Source organism: Dasypus novemcinctus, chromosome 27 (genome assembly GCF_030445035.2).
Source record: "Dasypus novemcinctus isolate mDasNov1 chromosome 27, mDasNov1.1.hap2, whole genome shotgun sequence".
Taxonomy (NCBI): Eukaryota; Metazoa; Chordata; class Mammalia; order Cingulata; family Dasypodidae; genus Dasypus; species Dasypus novemcinctus.
Window position 1 is genome coordinate 27,271,948 of NC_080699.1, and position 16,691 is coordinate 27,288,638.

The 16,691-nt window shown below is 40.0% G+C and overlaps 1 long non-coding RNA gene across 1 annotated transcript in view; it reads right to left on the minus strand.

Annotated features, from left to right (window-relative positions):
• Positions 1 to 16,679, minus strand: part of LOC111764402 (uncharacterized) — a 63,494-nt gene extending 46,815 nt beyond the window's left edge. The window contains exon 1 of the long non-coding RNA XR_011647641.1: positions 16,585 to 16,679. This is a non-coding gene — a long non-coding RNA (uncharacterized lncRNA). The remainder of the gene's footprint in view (positions 1 to 16,584) is intronic.
• Positions 16,680 to 16,691: the final 12 nt, after the last annotated feature.

Below are 16,691 nucleotides of genomic sequence, written 5' to 3' on the forward strand. Positions count from 1 at the left end.
TATATCATTTATATATGAACATACATAAACAATTAAGTATATAGTAAAAGTTGTGAACTTACAAAGCAAACATGCACAACATCATACAGGGGTCCCATACATCAACCCTCCACCAACAACTTTGTCATGAGACGTTTGTTGCAAATTATGAAAGAATATTGTCAAAATCTTACTATTAATCATAGTCCTTATCTTACATTTGTTGTGTTTTTCCCCCTACCCACCCTATTATTATTTTTTAAATATACTCTTTTATTACAGAAGTTGTAAACTTATAAAACAATCATACACATGTGCAGAATTCCCAAACAACACCCCTCCATCAACACACCACAATATGGTATGTCATTTGCTACAGATAAAATAATATTATCTAGTTATCACCATGTCCATAGTGTACATTTGGCTCATATTTTCCATACTGCCTCAGTATCAACACAGCACATCTTTTGCATAGATGCAAGATTGTATTATTACTATTAACCACAGTCCATAGATCACTCCAGCTGTATTTTTCCCATGCTTCTCGACATACCCAACACCCTGCAGTAGTGATAAACATTTGTTCTAGTTAACAAAGGACACTCTTGCATCTGTACCATCAACCAAAATTCTCATCCACCTCTTGGTTCACTGTGCTATCCAGTTCCTACATTATTCTCTAGCATTCTGTCAATTGGTATTTATATAACTAGACTACCATTTTCAGTCACACCCCCATTTATAAACTAGCTGTTATTCACTGTGTGTTACCATCCACTCTATACATTTCCACACTTTTACAGTAAAGCTAATTAAAACTTCTAAATACATTAAACATCAGTAGTCCACTCAGTCCTTCTCTTATTTCCTTTAAGAATCCACCACCTACCACCAGGTCTTTAAGATGTTTTCCAATAATTTCTTCTAGAAGTTTATGATTCTTGTTTTTATTTTTAGTTTTTTGATCCATTTTGAGTTAATTTTTGGATAAGATGTGAGATAGTGGTCCTCTTTCCTTCTTTCAGCTATGGAGGTCCAATTCTTTCAGCACCATTTGTTAAATGGATTGTTCTGTCTAAGCTGTGTGAGTTTGACAGGCTAGTCAAAAAACACTTGACCATACCTGTGAGGGTCTGTTTCTGAACCATAAATTTGGTTCCATTGGTCTATTGTGTCTGTCTTTAGGCCAGTACCATGCTGTTTTTATCACTATAAGTAGGCATTATGATTTAAAGTCTGGAGGTGATGGTTCACTTTTCCTTTTTATGCTGTGTCTGGCTATTCAGGACTCCGTAAACTTCCAAATAAATTTAATGATCATGTTTTCAATTTTTTTCTTTAATGCTGGTGGAATTTTTATCAGGATTGCTTTAAATATGTACATCAATTTGAGGAGAATTGACATCTTAATGATATTTAGTCTTCCAGTCCATGAGCATGGAATGTTCTTCCAGTTATTTAGGACTTTTTTTTGATAACTTTTAACATTGAGTTGCAGTTTTCTGAATACAAATGCTTTACATCATTGGTTAAGTTTATTCCTGACTATTTGAGTTTTATCTGTCATATTTTATTTTCACCACTGTTGTGACACTTTTATTTACTTTTATTGATATAATCTTCATTTATAGACTCTCTTTCAGGCCCCTCTCTCCTATCTTCTTTTCAGCCTCTAGCACACCCTTTAGTATTTCCTGAAAATCTGGTCTCTTGCTTAGAAATTCTCTCAGTTTCTGTTTATCTGTGAATATTCTAATTTCGCCCTCATTTTTGAAAGACAGTCTTGCTGGATATAAGATTCTTGGCTGGAAGTTTTTCTCTTGCAGTATCTTAAATATATCAGACCATTATCTTCTTGTCTCCATGGTTTCTAGTGAGAAATCAGCACTTAATCTTATTGGATATCTCTTATATGTTATGCATTGCTTTTTTCTTGCTGCTCTTGGAATTCTCTCTTTGTCTTTGGCCTTTGACATTCTGATGAGCATGTGTCTTAGAGTTGGTCTATTTGGATTTTTTTGGAAGGGAGTACGTTGTGCTTCTTGGACAGGGATATCTATGTCCTTCAATAGGGTTGGGAAATTTTCTACCATTATTTCTTCAAATATTCCTTCTGCACCTTTTCCCTTTTCTTCTGGAACATCTGTGACATGTATGTTTGCATGCCTTTTGCTGTCATTTAGTTCCCTGAGACCTTGTTCAATTTTTTTCCATTCTTTTCTTTATCTCTTCTTGTTGTGGGAAACTGGCTTACCTGTTTGTTATTGTAGCAGTTGTTAGACGTAGCAGTTGTTCCCTGTTGTTGTAAATGATGTTGCAGTTCAAATAGCAAGCAGCTGCTTGATAGTTTCCCAATAAATGCGATGGGAAAACTAGGGGTAAGGCTCTCAGTTCCAGAAGCTGTGAGTCCCCTGGTCCTGGGTTTGTCTCCCCTCTTGTGTCTCTACCTTTATTTCTGCATTGCCTTCCCTTCAACCCAACCTCCTGTGAGCTGAATGCAGCATCTTTTGTATGTTCACTTTCAGAAGCCATTTCTTCAAGCTCACCAATCCTTTCTTCTGCCTCCTCAAATCTGCTATTATATGATTCCAATGTTTTTTCAATTTTATTGATTTTACCTTTCATTCCCATAAGATCTCCTATTTTTCTATGTATGCTTCAAATTCTTCTTTGTGCTCATCCAATGTCTTCTTAATATCCTTGATCTCTTTAACCATCTCATTGAATTTATTAAGGAGATTTGTTTGAACACCTATATTAGTTGTCTCAACTCCTTTATGTCATCTGGAGGCTTATCTTGTTCCTTTAACTGGGCCATAGCTTCCTGTTTCTTGGTGTGGATTGTAATTTTTTGTTGGTGTCTTCGCATCTGGCTTACTAGAGTATTTTTTCTGGGTGCAGTTTTTCTTTCTAGTTTAGGGCTTCCTATCGTTTCTCCCTTGCTGGTTGTGCATTAGGAGCCAAGCATGTAGTTGGTGCTGTAAGCTGTGGAGGCTAAGCTGCCCTCACTGCGCCAGGGACCAATGAAGCTTCTTCCAACTTTCTCCTTTGCCAGGGGTAGGGACAGAGTCACAGCTGTGTGGAATAATCCATGTGCAAACCTAGACTGTAGTTGCCCAGAGAGACTGATGCAGCTTCACATCCCTTTCTCCCCTGCCTGGCACAGTGATGGAGCTGCAGGTGTGGGCAATAATCTATGCAGTTAGGGTCCTAAGATGACCACACTTGTCCTGGTAGACTTCTGATTTTCAGTCTATTCTAGCCAAAGTTCCCTGTAATTACCTGTATAGGCTGGTGCAGGGCTCCTCAGCCTCCTCCCTACCAGAGGTGGGGTTGAAGCCTAGGCTAGGGCTGCAGGCTGATCTGCGTGAAAGAAACTGGTTGCTGCTGACACTGAGAGTTTCAGTCGGTCCGGCTTCCCCTCAGGCTGGAGGCAGACTCAGAATGGTGGCTGGCCTCTTTCTGACTTGGGCTGGTTCTCACCCCAGCTGTTCCCAGGGTTATCTCTTAGCCAGCCAAGTCTCCCAATCAGTAGCTGAAATCAGCACCCAACCGTGTCCTCCCCTGTTTCTGGAAAATGAAGCTTCCAATTCCTGTCACAGAACAGCTCCTGGGGTGGCTCGTGCCGTCAGAGTAGGACAATCACCGGCCTCCACAGATTACCAGAGAGGTTGGCGCAGGTCCCCGCAGCTTCCTCCCTGCTGGAGGTGGCACTGGGGCCTAGGCTAGACCTGCAATCTGACCTGGATGGAAAGAAGCTGGTCCCCACCAGCACTGGGATCCTCAGTCCGCTCCGCTTCCCCTTGTGCCAGGTGCGGAGTTAAGATGGCAGCTCCCGGCCTTTCTGACCTGGACAGGCTCAAACCTTAGCTGTTCTCAGGATCATACGGTAGCCCAGTGAGTTTCCTCATCAGTAGCTGAAATTGGTGCCCAATCGTCTCTTCCTCCCCCGTTTCGGGGAAGTGGAGCTTTTGATTCCAGCCGCAGAACAGCTCCCGAGGTGGCTTGTGCCTCTGGTGGAGGATGGGCACCGGCCTCCAGGGTGTGCAGCCTCTACTTACGAGTCTTCTCTGCAGACAGGCAGTCTCCTCCTTCCATTCCTTCAATGGGCAGGATGGTCTTCTGGTCTCCTGGAGCCTCCAAACAGGTGCTTCAGCTAGCTCCAGAGAGCTCTGCGTGTTTGCTAACTGCCCTGTAGCAGGAACTGACTCTAGGAGCTCCTTACTCTGTCACCATCTTGCTGGTTTCTCTCTGTATTCTTTTGATTTCAGCTTCTGGCTTCTGGGACTTTGTTTCTCAAATTCTGGGGATTTTTCTGTATATCTCTCTCTGTATTCAGCCTATTTATAAAGGACTCCAGTAAGAGGTTTGAGACCAACTGGGTCAAGCCTTACGGAAGTAAGCTAATCAAAAGGCCCTTAACTGAAATAATCTAATCAAAAGGTCCCTTCTACAATAGGTTCACACCCATAGGAATGGATTAGTCTAAAGACATGCTCTTTTCTTGAGTCCCCCAAAGCCACAAACTACCACATAGCATTGACATTTAAGTAGGGTTAAAGGAATTAAAAAGCAAATTGGAGGACAGGGAAGGAACATATAGCAGAGAGCATGCTTTCTTATGTGGCCCTGAGAATATATACTTAAGAAGTGCCAACATTTGTGGGATAGATTAAAGTGGGTTAAAAGGAAATATGAGAACTTATTTTTCTGGCAACATGGTGGACTGCATGATCTAAACCCTCCTTCCAATACAAACACCTGAAAATACTAAATAAAATATGACAATCGTATTTGTAAAAGTATGAATGACTCAGAAGGTAAAAGAAATCTCCACAGTTCAAAAGCAAAAAGGGAGCTGAAAATCAGATTATTAAACTGGCAATGACACTTTCACTGCCCATTATGCATTTGACAATGTTGACAACCTGAAGGTGGTTATTTTAATAGCTACTGAGAGACAGGGGATGATACCTTAGATCTGCATAATATAAGGAACTGGAATTGAGAACACTCCACAGCAAACTAATATACTCAAAGGGCATTATCTATGGTGAAAAGAGGGATGAACTAGAGAAACCCACAGAGAGCAAAGGAAAACTATAAAGGAATTGTCTGTCTCAGCCTGGGCCATGAATGGGGGGAAAAAAGCTCTTGAGAATTTGTAATAACAGGTTGATCCCCAAGTGGCTCTGAGGTTTGAATTTACACTAACCACATGGTCTAAGAAACTATAAGGTGATGATTTGTACAGACACAATTTGTAGTTAAGAAACAGGTAGGACAGGGTGAGAATGGGGGAGAGGAGATATCTGAAGATACTATGGTTAAAAATCTTGCAAAATTGATGAAAGACATGAAACTTACCAGTTAAAAGACAGCATTTGTCAGGTTGAATTTTTTTAAATCCAACTTTATACTATTTATAACACATAAGAGATTAAAGTAAAACCTAGGGAAAATAGGTGAATACCAACCAAAAGAAAACTGATGAAACGATAGTAGATTCCAATAAGATAGCTTAAAAAAAAAAGCAATATTAAAGAAAAAATTACATTATGATAAACTTTTCATTTCACCAAGAATATATAAATATTCTGAGCCTTACGCGCTTGAGAGCATAACCTCAAAATACATAAAGAAAAAACTGAGAGAATAGAAGGAAAAAGTGCAAATCTATTACCATAGTGAAAAATTTTAATATACCTTTCTCAGTAACTGGAAAATTAAACCAACAAAAGATTAGCCAGGAAGAGAAGATTTAAACAACCCAATTAACAAGCTTGAGCTTGTTTAATAAATGAAAATCTGTGTACATTCTTTTTAAGTACACATAAAATATTTATGAAATTTAACTATATACCAGGCCAAAAGCAATCAGTCACAAATTTCAAAGAATCTCTATCATACTGTTGTAGGGAAGTCGGGTATACGCGGTATCAAAGGCCAGGACACGAGAACTCTGAGAAGGAAGTTGATTTATTTTGACTGGCCGGACTTGGCGGACTCCTGTCCTAATAAAAACAGAGCCCCGAATAGAATTTTGGGTCCCCTTTTATATAGAAAAGATATAAGGGTTGGGAGTTAAATGGCACCTTTTTGAAAGAAAAGAACTTTCCTTGTTAGTTAAGTGTTTGAGTACTAGATAGGTTTTGAATTAAAGTACCCCCCACATTTCAGGTGAGCTTGAATTAAAATCTCCCCCACATTCCTTCTGGATGCAACTTTGAATACACATTCAGTCTTACATCCTTTCTGAATATTCAAAGACTGTAGGGCCTATATTACTTATTTGGATTTCTAGAGATTAGGTACACTTGGATACAATTTTGAACTTATGCACAGGCTATATTAATACTAACCACATTTTCTGACCAAAACACAATTAAATTAAAATTCAATAATTTTTAAGAAGTCTAAAACCAAATAAAAAATGCTTTTGTTTGCACATTTGAATGCACAACAATAATCACTGGCCTTTGCTGAATGCTTACTATGTTCTAGGTATTGTTCTAAATCCTTCGTGTTTATTAATCACTTAATCTTCACAACAACCTTAAGAGATAGGTACAATTATAATCCTCATTTGGAAAATGAGGAAACAAAGGTACAGGGAGTTGAAGTAATCTTTACCAAGTTACCCTGCTAGTATATGTGCAAGTTGGGATTGAGCCAAGGCAGCCTGGCATTTAAAAACCTATGCTCAGGGAAGCAGATGTGGCTCAAGTGATACAGCTTCCGCCTACCATATGGGAGGACCTGGGTTGGATCCCTTGGGCCCCCTGGTGAAAAAGAAGAGAAAGCATGCCCACATGGCAAGCCAGTGCCTGCACGGTGAGACAGTGCCTGCACAAGTGCCCACGCAAGTGCCCATGTGGTAAAGACAATTACAAAATGTTTCACTACATTACAACCGCCCTGTGGGTTGCATGACCGCCAACTACAAGAGGGTCTGCTTACTTCCTTATTTACATCAAGTGGAGAAGAGAAATTGTGTCTTCATAAGCCATGGAACAGAAGCCTTTGTATTCAGTCTTTTGGGGCCAGTTTGCCTTGCCTGGAAACAATACTGTCATGTAGGACTGGGTCCTTGAATCCACCACTGATGGGCTTGCTAATGAGGGCCCACCTGTGAGCTGTTCTCAGTCCCCCAAAGTGCAGTGCTATTACACAAGGGGAACGGGATGGGGGAAGTGAATGTTTAGGAATCAAGGACTATAGTAAGTCCCCTGCAAAAGATTTGTTCAGAAGGCACTAGTGTTTTTACTGAAAGGGACACTTGCTGTCTATACCTTTTGAACTCTGCTAATAGGAATTATAATGTTCCTTCCAATTAGTATCTGATGCAGATCTCTGCAAAGGTTATGTGTCAGTCTGGTATTGCAGTTAGATTTCAGACAATTTATAAAGTACAAAAATTCAAACATAAAGAAAATGTGTAAACAGACTTTTCTGATTAATAGAGGAAAATGTCAGTTGCCAGATATATCATTTTAAACTAAAAATAGTAGTTAAGTAGTAAAGGCAAAAATAAATATGCCCAAAGACATACAATAGAGATACTTTCAACCCAGGCAAGACTATTCCCCTACCAAGTTAACATTGCTCTATATGACAACAACAGTGCATGGGAGAAAGTAATTCTGTGAACAATAAAACTCTAAAACATATAATCCATTAGTGCTCGCTTCGGCAGCACATATACTAAAACGTATAATCCATTAGAATGCACCATGCTCAATATCCACAGGAAATGTCAAAGATAAATTGAGGCATTTTTAAAGTTTTGTTAAAATAAAATGATTCATGAATTGAGCAATGCCAAACTGAAAGTGGTAAGAAGCTCCACCAGGAGTGGGGGGTGAGGAGTTGTGAACATGGGGAGCTCATGCAGGGCAAATAAAGAAGCAGGTGAGGAAATCTTCTGTATTAGTCAGCCAAAGGGGTGCTGGTGCAAAATACCAGAAATTGGTTGATTTTTATAAAGGGTATTTATTTGGGGTAGAAGCTTACAGTTACCAGGCCATGAAGCGCACGTTACTTCCCTCACCAAAGTCTGTTGCCATGTGTTGGAGCAAGATGGCTGCTGACGCCTGCAAGGGTTCAGGCTTCTTGGGTCCCTCTCTTCTTGAGGCTTGCTTCTTTCCAGGCTCAGTTCCTTTCCTCTCTCCTCAAGACCAGCTGTAGATTATCAGGCGAAAGGCTCATCTCTCTTCCTGGGGCCTCTGCTGTGGATCTGCTTCTCTGTGTTAATTTTCCAGCCTCCAGTTCAAAACTGCCAACTCGGTCCTGTGCTGTCTTTCTCTTTGAGTCCGCACCCACCAAGATAGCAGGATGCAATGCCCTATTGATGTGGCCCAATCAAAGCCTTACTCATTATTTAATCAAGTGCAAGTGAAACCTTTGAATCCAACATAATCTAATATGCCCAGAGAGACAGTCCAGTTTACAAATATAATCCAATATCTATTTTTTTTAATTCATAAACAATATCAAACTGCTACATCTTCTGATTGGCTGACATTAAGTTTCCATTTTTCACATGGGAGTCTTACAAAGTGGGGAGCAGATATACATTGATCAGCATGGTATACTTGTCCATCCTGATGAGCCATCTCTACAGGACCAAAACTGGTTTCTCAATAGGTGTTGCTCATCTGCAGATCTGTAGAGTGCGTTTCATTATTCCATTTTCTCAGAAAGGCCCTGCAGGTCAATTGTTTTCATCTTCTGGAAAATCCTTTCTCACAAAGGGGTCCTTCCTGACAACACCCAATGCTGGTGGCCATTTTATTGTACAGTAGCTTGTAATTGTAATATTATTTACATATACAAACTGAACACATCATTTTTCTCTAAAATTTGTTTAAGAAAGTAATATATGCACATTGTAACAACTTTCAGACAGTATCTATGAATAGAAAGCAGAAAAATAGAAGTCTATTTCCTCAGAATCTCTCCCCCCAAGGTTATCAGTTTCTTATGCATCCTGCACCCAGTTTTCTATATATATGAAAACATATACATCCTTTCTAAAAATGGTAACATACTATGCATGTTACATACAGTTCTACACCTTTCTCATGTCAAAAAAAACTGTATCAGACACAGTGATGAACAGGCAAGGATGATTTTATTCAAAGTGACAGGCAATGAGAACAGAGAGATCAGAAGGCTACTGCGATAGAGAGAAAGAGACGACAAGACTATCACAATAGACGAGAGAGAGAGGGCTCAACTCCACTGATGCAGAGGGCAGGAGGGTTTGCAAGGACTGGGCTGAGCTAAGGGAAGTTAAGAGAAAGGTTAATCAAGGAAAAGGGTGTGTCTGTTACATGATGTTATCCCCTGAGTTGACTATGGCGACCAGGTGGAACATGTTCTATCTGAACTCCGTCCATAAGGGCCAGATGTAAGAGATCAGGATCTAGAGTCAGGAAGAAGCCTGTCAAAAGTTTAGTCAAGCTCAGGAGAAGTTAAGGCCATCTTGGACAGTAACACAATGCATGGGGAATTTCTTAACCTACAATACCAGGATCGCAGGGTTCAAGTAAAATTCAACATTGTCACTCATTTTTGTTTACTAATAGATGCCTGCATATAGAGTGATCTCGCCTTTAACAGCTGAACAAATATAGCTCATGACCTTGAAGCAGAGATGAGGCAGCATTTGAACTTAGACTAGGAATGACGTAGGAAGGAGCTGTACAATGCTCAGGAAGGGAGGAGACTATAAAGAACTGGAGGCCTGGAGGAAAGTGTCATGGCACCTGAAGTGAAGGGCAGAGACTGCCAACAAGGGGTAAAAAATGATGCAGAAAGGAGGCTGGGACCTCACAATCTGCCTGCCACATTTGTCTGCTCTCTGTGTCCATTTGCTGTGTGCTTTCTGTGTCTGTTCATTTTCTCTTTAGGAGGCACCAGAAACAAAACCAAGGATCTCCCATGTGGAAGATATGTTCAACCACCTGAGCTACCCTACCTCCCTGGTTTGTTGTATCTTTCATTGTCTTTCCTCTTTGTGTCTCTTTTGTTGCATCATCTTGTTGCATCGGCTCACCACCCCTGCCAGCAGGACAAGCTTGCCTTCTCTAGGAGGCCCTGGGAACTGAACCGGGACCTCCCATGTGGTAGGTAGAAGCCCAATTGTTTGAGCCACATCCGCTTTCCCTAGTATACTACTTCTATTGTATTATACCCTGTATTTGAGAATGTCTAATTCTTTACTAGATGGATTCATTTGATATATTATCTTCTAAGAAAAAGAAAAGTTTTACATTCAACGAGGTCTTTCTAAAAAGGATTCAGAACACTGATGTTAAACCATGATTTAAGTTTTCAAACAGTAAACATGATTCACGAAATGAATAAAGGTACTTAGATATCTAAATTATGTTAATTACAAATGTGTGTATAACCACCTCCTGGCTTAAGAAATAAAACATGATCAAATAAAATTTTGAAGACACTGTTCTCCCTCTCTGATAACTTCTCTCTCCCACCTACTTAGATGAGCTCATCATTCTGAATTATCAATTACCAGCTACTTTTTTTAAAAAAAAAGTTTACAACATACAATATCCTGTTTAATTTGTTCAGGTCCTGAAGCTTATATAAAGGACTCATATTATATGTATTTTTCTGATTTGCTTTTTCCACTAATGATTCTTTTTGCAAGATTCATCCATGTTGACATGTTCAGCTATAAAAAGAAATGAATTGGGGAAGCACCTGACAACATGGAGGAACCTTAAGGACATTACGGTGAGTGAAATAAGCCAAATACAAAAGGATGAATAAGCTATCGTCTCCCTGATATGAACTAAATATGATGAGTAGGGAAGCGGACTTGGCCCAATGGATAGGGCATCCACCTACCACATGAGAGGTCTGTGGTTCAAACCCTGGGCCTCCTTGACCCATGTGGAGCTGGCCCATGCACAGTGCTGATGTGCACAAGGAGTGCTGTGCCACACAGGGGTGTCCCCCGCGTAGGGGACACCACACACAAGGAGTGCACCCTGTAAGGAGAGCCACCTAGTGCAAAAGAAAGTGCAGCCTGCCCAAGAATGGTGCTGCACACATGGAGAGCTGACACAACAGGATGACGCAACAAAAAGAAACACAGATTCCTGGTGCTGCTGATAAGGATAGAAGCGGTCACAGAAGAACACACAGAGAATGGACACAGAGAGCAGAAAACTAGGGAAGCGGGGGAAGGGGAGATAAATAAATAAATATGATGAGTAGACTTACAAAGTTGGACTATGGAGTATAGGTTGGTGCAAGATGGAATGTGGGTTTAGAATGGGAAGCTGATGCTGGATGTATGTAAAATGTTTAATAAGGTAAACTATAAATAGGTGGTAATGGATGGAGCTGATGGTAGCACATTACAATGAATACAATGAATATAACAAATACTACTGATTTATGGTTGTGATTGTGGCTAAAATGGGAAATCTAGGGAGGTTAATGTTAATTGGAGGACAGATGAAGGATAAGCTAGAAACTATATGACAGTAATTTTAGCAGTAGATGAGGATTGTGGTTAATAATCACCTTGTTCTACAAGGTGTTAAGAATATGGCAATACATGGGGAAATACATTAATGTAACTTATAGACTATAGTTAACAATAATATAATATCTTTGTAGCAAAAGCAAAGGTACTATATCAATGCTAAAGGTATTTTAGAAAAAATATTAAGCATTTCCTTCATTTTCTTCATTAACAAGGAGAACTTGATCACGTCATTTAGCCAGTCTGTGCTCTCCACCATGATTCTTACACTCAGAAGAAGACTTCCTCCAGAGGCCAGAAGCCCTGGATATTCCCTAAGGACTTTATCATTGGGCCCTCCTGGGAGATTGATGGGAGAAATAAGCAATCAAAATGGTGAACAGCTGGAACTCCTCCCGTGGGGTGGGAGATAATTAATAGTTCAAAAAGCAGCGTGCGGCCTGAGTTCTCTTTCTCATGTGCTCTCTTGCCTGTGGACCTATGCCTGCCATCAGCGCACCACTCTACCCGTTTTCCCTTTCCCATGTTGCCCTGCAAGTAAACCTGGGGATTTATAACCTAAATGGGAAATTGTAGCCTATAAAGCAGCCCTTTATCACTTTTCAGCCCTTCCTCTCTGCCTGGGACCCCTGCTCTGTTATTTTCTCCCATTTCTCTTCCCTCCCTACCTGAATAAATTACCAGCCTAACTTACCTGGTGTGCTCTTGAAATTCATTTCTGCAGCACAGCCAAGAACCTAAACTAAATCCAATAACAATGGTAGATTATTTACATCCTTATTTGTTGTAGGGTTCCTGTCTCAAGTTTGTAATGTATTTAAAGAAACCTATCATTGCTTCCCTTCCTCAATACAGTCTATGGTTTTGCTTGCTATATAAATGAGCTTTTAAAACTCTTGGTTAACCTTTATTTATTTGTAAGTTGCATTACTAACTGTCCAGGTGACTCACTGAAACCTTTTTACTGAAAAAGTAAATATTTCAGTTCATAGCAGTAAAATTATTTTTCATAATATATCAAAAATGTTATAACATTTTTTGGAAGAAAGAGAATTCGAAGGTATGGTAAATGGAAAAAAGCTGAGGCTAGCTAATGTTTTGTATCATTCATTGTAAGATGGTAAACTGCTTTGTTTTTAAAGATTCTGAATGTAAAGTAGCATGTTAGTAAGCAAATCAAAACAATGATTATCTTAAGCCTTAATATATTCATTAAAATATATTATGAAAACTTTTTTTAAAAGGAAGGAATGAAGAAACAAACAAAAACTAAATAGAAAACAGATACAAATGAAAGCTAATTCTGACATAAGTCACCCTGACAATATCAATATTACATTAAATATAAATGGGCTAAAACCCAAACACAAGACTAGACAACCAGCAAATGCTGGTTCCAGGCATTTTCTTTGAGGGAATTCCTTTTTAAAAAATTCTGATCTCTTATTATTTCCCCTATGTTGCATTAGTTGTCAATGCTTAAAAAATGTTTTTCATACATTATCCAGGCATTTTTTACATTTTGCCATATTGCTAAAAATAGCAGAACTTTTTTTTACTTAAATTTCTTTTGGGTGTACATGAGCACATAAACACGTAAACAGAATCCTCCCACCCTCCTTCTTTCCACCCCCAGCTCCTCTAAAGAATTATCTATGCTAATCAACTCAACTACCTCTTCTTCTTTGCCTTCCAGGCATTCCTTAAAATACACTCTAAACTCAATTATGCCATTCCCCTCTTCCTTCCTCTTAAAACTGTTTACTCTTCTATCTTCATTGCCAAATCTGAAGCCTACTTTTCAGGCCTTATCTTAATTGATCTCTCTACCACTTTTTTTTTTTTTTGAGATTTATTTTATTTATTTCTCTTCCCTACCCCCCTTCATAATCTGCTCTCTGTGTCTCTGTGTCCATTCACTGTGTGTTCTTCTGTGTCCACTTGCATTATCTGGTGGCACTGGGAAACTGTGTCTCTTTTTTTGTGTGTTGCGTCGTCTTGCTGAGTCTGCTCTCTGTGTGTGCGGCGCCACTCCTGGGCAGGCTGTGCTTTTTTCATATGGGGCAGCTCTCCTTGTGGGGCGCACTCCTTGCGTGTGGGGCACAGCACTCCTTGTGTGCATCAGCACTGTGTGTGAGCCAGCTTACCACATGGGTCAGGGGGCCCTGGGGATCAAACCCTGGACCCTCCATATGATAGATGGATGCCCTATCATTTGAGCCACGTCTACTTCCCTCTCTACCACTTTTGACATGTTTGATCACAACTTCATTTTTTAAAACACTCTTCAGCCTTGGTTTTTGTAAAACCATACTCTCCTGGTTGTACTTTCTACCTCCAATTTCTCCTTCTAAATTTTATTCACTGGATCTTTTTCTTCAACTCAACCCTTAAATTCCAGTGCCCTCCAAGTTTCCTATTAAAAGTACCTTTCCTTTTTACTCTAAGTAGTTTCCTAGAATATCCCATGTACTTTTTTTTTTTTTTTTTAGGTACCAGGCCAGGGATTGAACCCAGGACCTTGTATGTGGGAAGCCAATGCTTAACCTCTGAGCCACATCAGCTTCCCTGAGTTGGTTTTTTCATTTGTTTTGCTTGTTGTTAGTTGTTTGTTTGATTTTTTCTTCTTTTTTTGGGAACCAAACCCAGGACCTCCCATATGGGAGGCAGGAGTTCAACTGCTCGAGCCACATCCGCTCCTGAGTTTTTTGTTTGTTTGTTTTGCTTGTTGTTTGTTTTGTTTTTTCTAGCAGGCACTGGGAACCAAACCTAGGACCTTCTATGTGGGAAGCAGATGCTCAACTGCTTGAGCCATATTCACTCCCCTCCCATCTACTTTTTTGAAAGTCAGTACCCATAGGTGAGCCCTTTAATCTGAGAGCTGAGAGTTTATAGGATCAGATTGAATTAAACTCCTGTGCAGCAAATTCTAGACATTGTAAAATTATAACTATTTCTTTAATGCTAACTTCTCCAAGGGAAATAATGAAATAGAATTGCAATAATTGAATCTGTCATTACAGATAACTAGATTATTTTTCATTCATTCAACAAACATTTATTATTCTATTATTCACTACTAAGTAAAACTGCAGAATAAGGTAGCAATGAGATTTTGTTGATAATAGATTGCATAAAATTGGACTGGGAATATATGAGGTTCAAAAAGCAATGATTTTCCCATTGGGATAGTAATTTCAATTAGTTCCAGTAATGCTTTCTGCTTGGCTCTTTGAGGCTATGGCTGTATTAAATTCCAGGTCAATGAAACCAAAACAAGCACCCAAGAGAAACTTATTTGAGGATCAGGAAAAGTCCTTTGTCAAGGTGCCTACAGCTAGGTCAGAAGAAGCTGGACCCTTGGCACCTTATAAGGAAAGAGGAAGGCTGAACACTCGCAGATGTTGCCCACCATCTTGCTTCAACATGTGGCAACAGACTTTAGTGAGGAACTAACCTTGAGTTGAACTCTTTAGGGCCTTGTAATTGTAAGCTTTTACCCCAAATAAATTCCCTTTATAAAAGCCAATAGATTGCTGGTACTTTGCATCAGTACCCTTTTGGCTGACTAATACGTTAGATTATAAAAGATGGACTTTGACTTGTTTATGCTCTCTATTTGGCTCACCTCAAAGGCATGCTCTAATATAGCAAGGGAGAGAGGCCCACAGGGCAAAAAAGCCACAAGTGGCCTCCAGCCAACCATCAGTGAGAAACTGAGATCCTCTCAGTCCAATAACCCTCAAGGAGCTGAATCTTGCCAATAGCCCATGTCCATGAGCTTGGAAGCAGATCCTTCTCCCACTGAAGTCATCAAATGAGACCACAGCCCTGGCTAATGCCTTGATAGAGCTTTCTGACAGACCCTAAAACAGAAAACCCAGCTCAGTCATGACCATATTTCTGATCCACAGAAACTTTGATATAATAAATTTGTGTTGTTTTGGTATTAATTTGGGGGATAATTTGTTATGCAGCAATAAATAACCAAGACATATGAATATCCCCATTCCAGTTTGTTAATATTCCATAGAATCCTAATCACCAAGTTAACTTTAAAGTTCGCAAAAAACTCTGGCTGCTGAAATTCAGCAAGGTATGTAATTTTCTGACCCTCGGCTAGCAGCCTCAGATCACTAAAAGCAGAAACACCTATCCTTAACAAAGTTATACACTTGTACAGTGGTAGTCTACATGTTTAGCCTGCATCTCTATCAATAAATCTATTTCTATCCTCCTACCACTTTCAGCTTTTTACTGTAGTCTGCAAGAAGTAGCTGGCAATGATGTCAGCAAGAGGGCAGGGTAGGCAGCTCCAGATTTCCGTCCCCGCCCACTCCACTTCCCTCCCACAGAAACATTGAAAAGAAGCAGAAACTAGCAAAACCAACTTCTTCAGAACCTTTATCACCCTGGAGAGAGCAAAATTCAAAGACTAGTCCTATTTTCTTCTAAGTGGTCCGGTTTACTAGAGCTGAGATTCTCAAACTTTATCAAATATCACAGTCAGAGCAGGGCTAGTTAAAACACTGATTACTGGGCCAGCTCAGAGTTTCTGATTCAGCAGGGCTAGGTTAGCTTCTGAAATTTTGCATTCCTAGGAATTTTCCAGATGATGCTGGTGCTGCTCTCTAGAAGACCACATTTTGAGACTCACTACACTAGAGGTACCCTGGCAGATCGATTTAAAGTGTGACCGCAGCAATTCGTGTTTGCAGACGCTAAAATGACAATAAAAACTATACACACAAACAAAAGCAAACCTCTGGAAATCTACAGATATCTCCATGTACTCTGCATAGATTTACTTGCCAAGTACTATGAAAAGGTTTCTTTTCTTTTCTTTTTTCTTCATCTTGTCACCATTTAAGCATCTACCTAAACGAGTTTAGCCAGAATCCCGTCATTCAAGTCTACACAAAAGAGCCAGACTTGGAAACGTGAGCGTCTGAAAATTGCTTGAGCCTCCCTCACGGGTCTGGAAGATGCCTCAAATGCTTGCCTAATGAAGGTCAGGGACATTTACGAAGTAAACATAAAAACAAACCTGAAACTCAATCCTCTACCTCAGTCCGTACCTGAACCGAGTTCCCGCCCTCCCTCTCAGCAGGTTGGACGTGAGCACCAGGTGGAGCCAGCGGAGCGCAGCGCCGGACGGTCACGTGAACGCTCCAGGCGCAGGCGG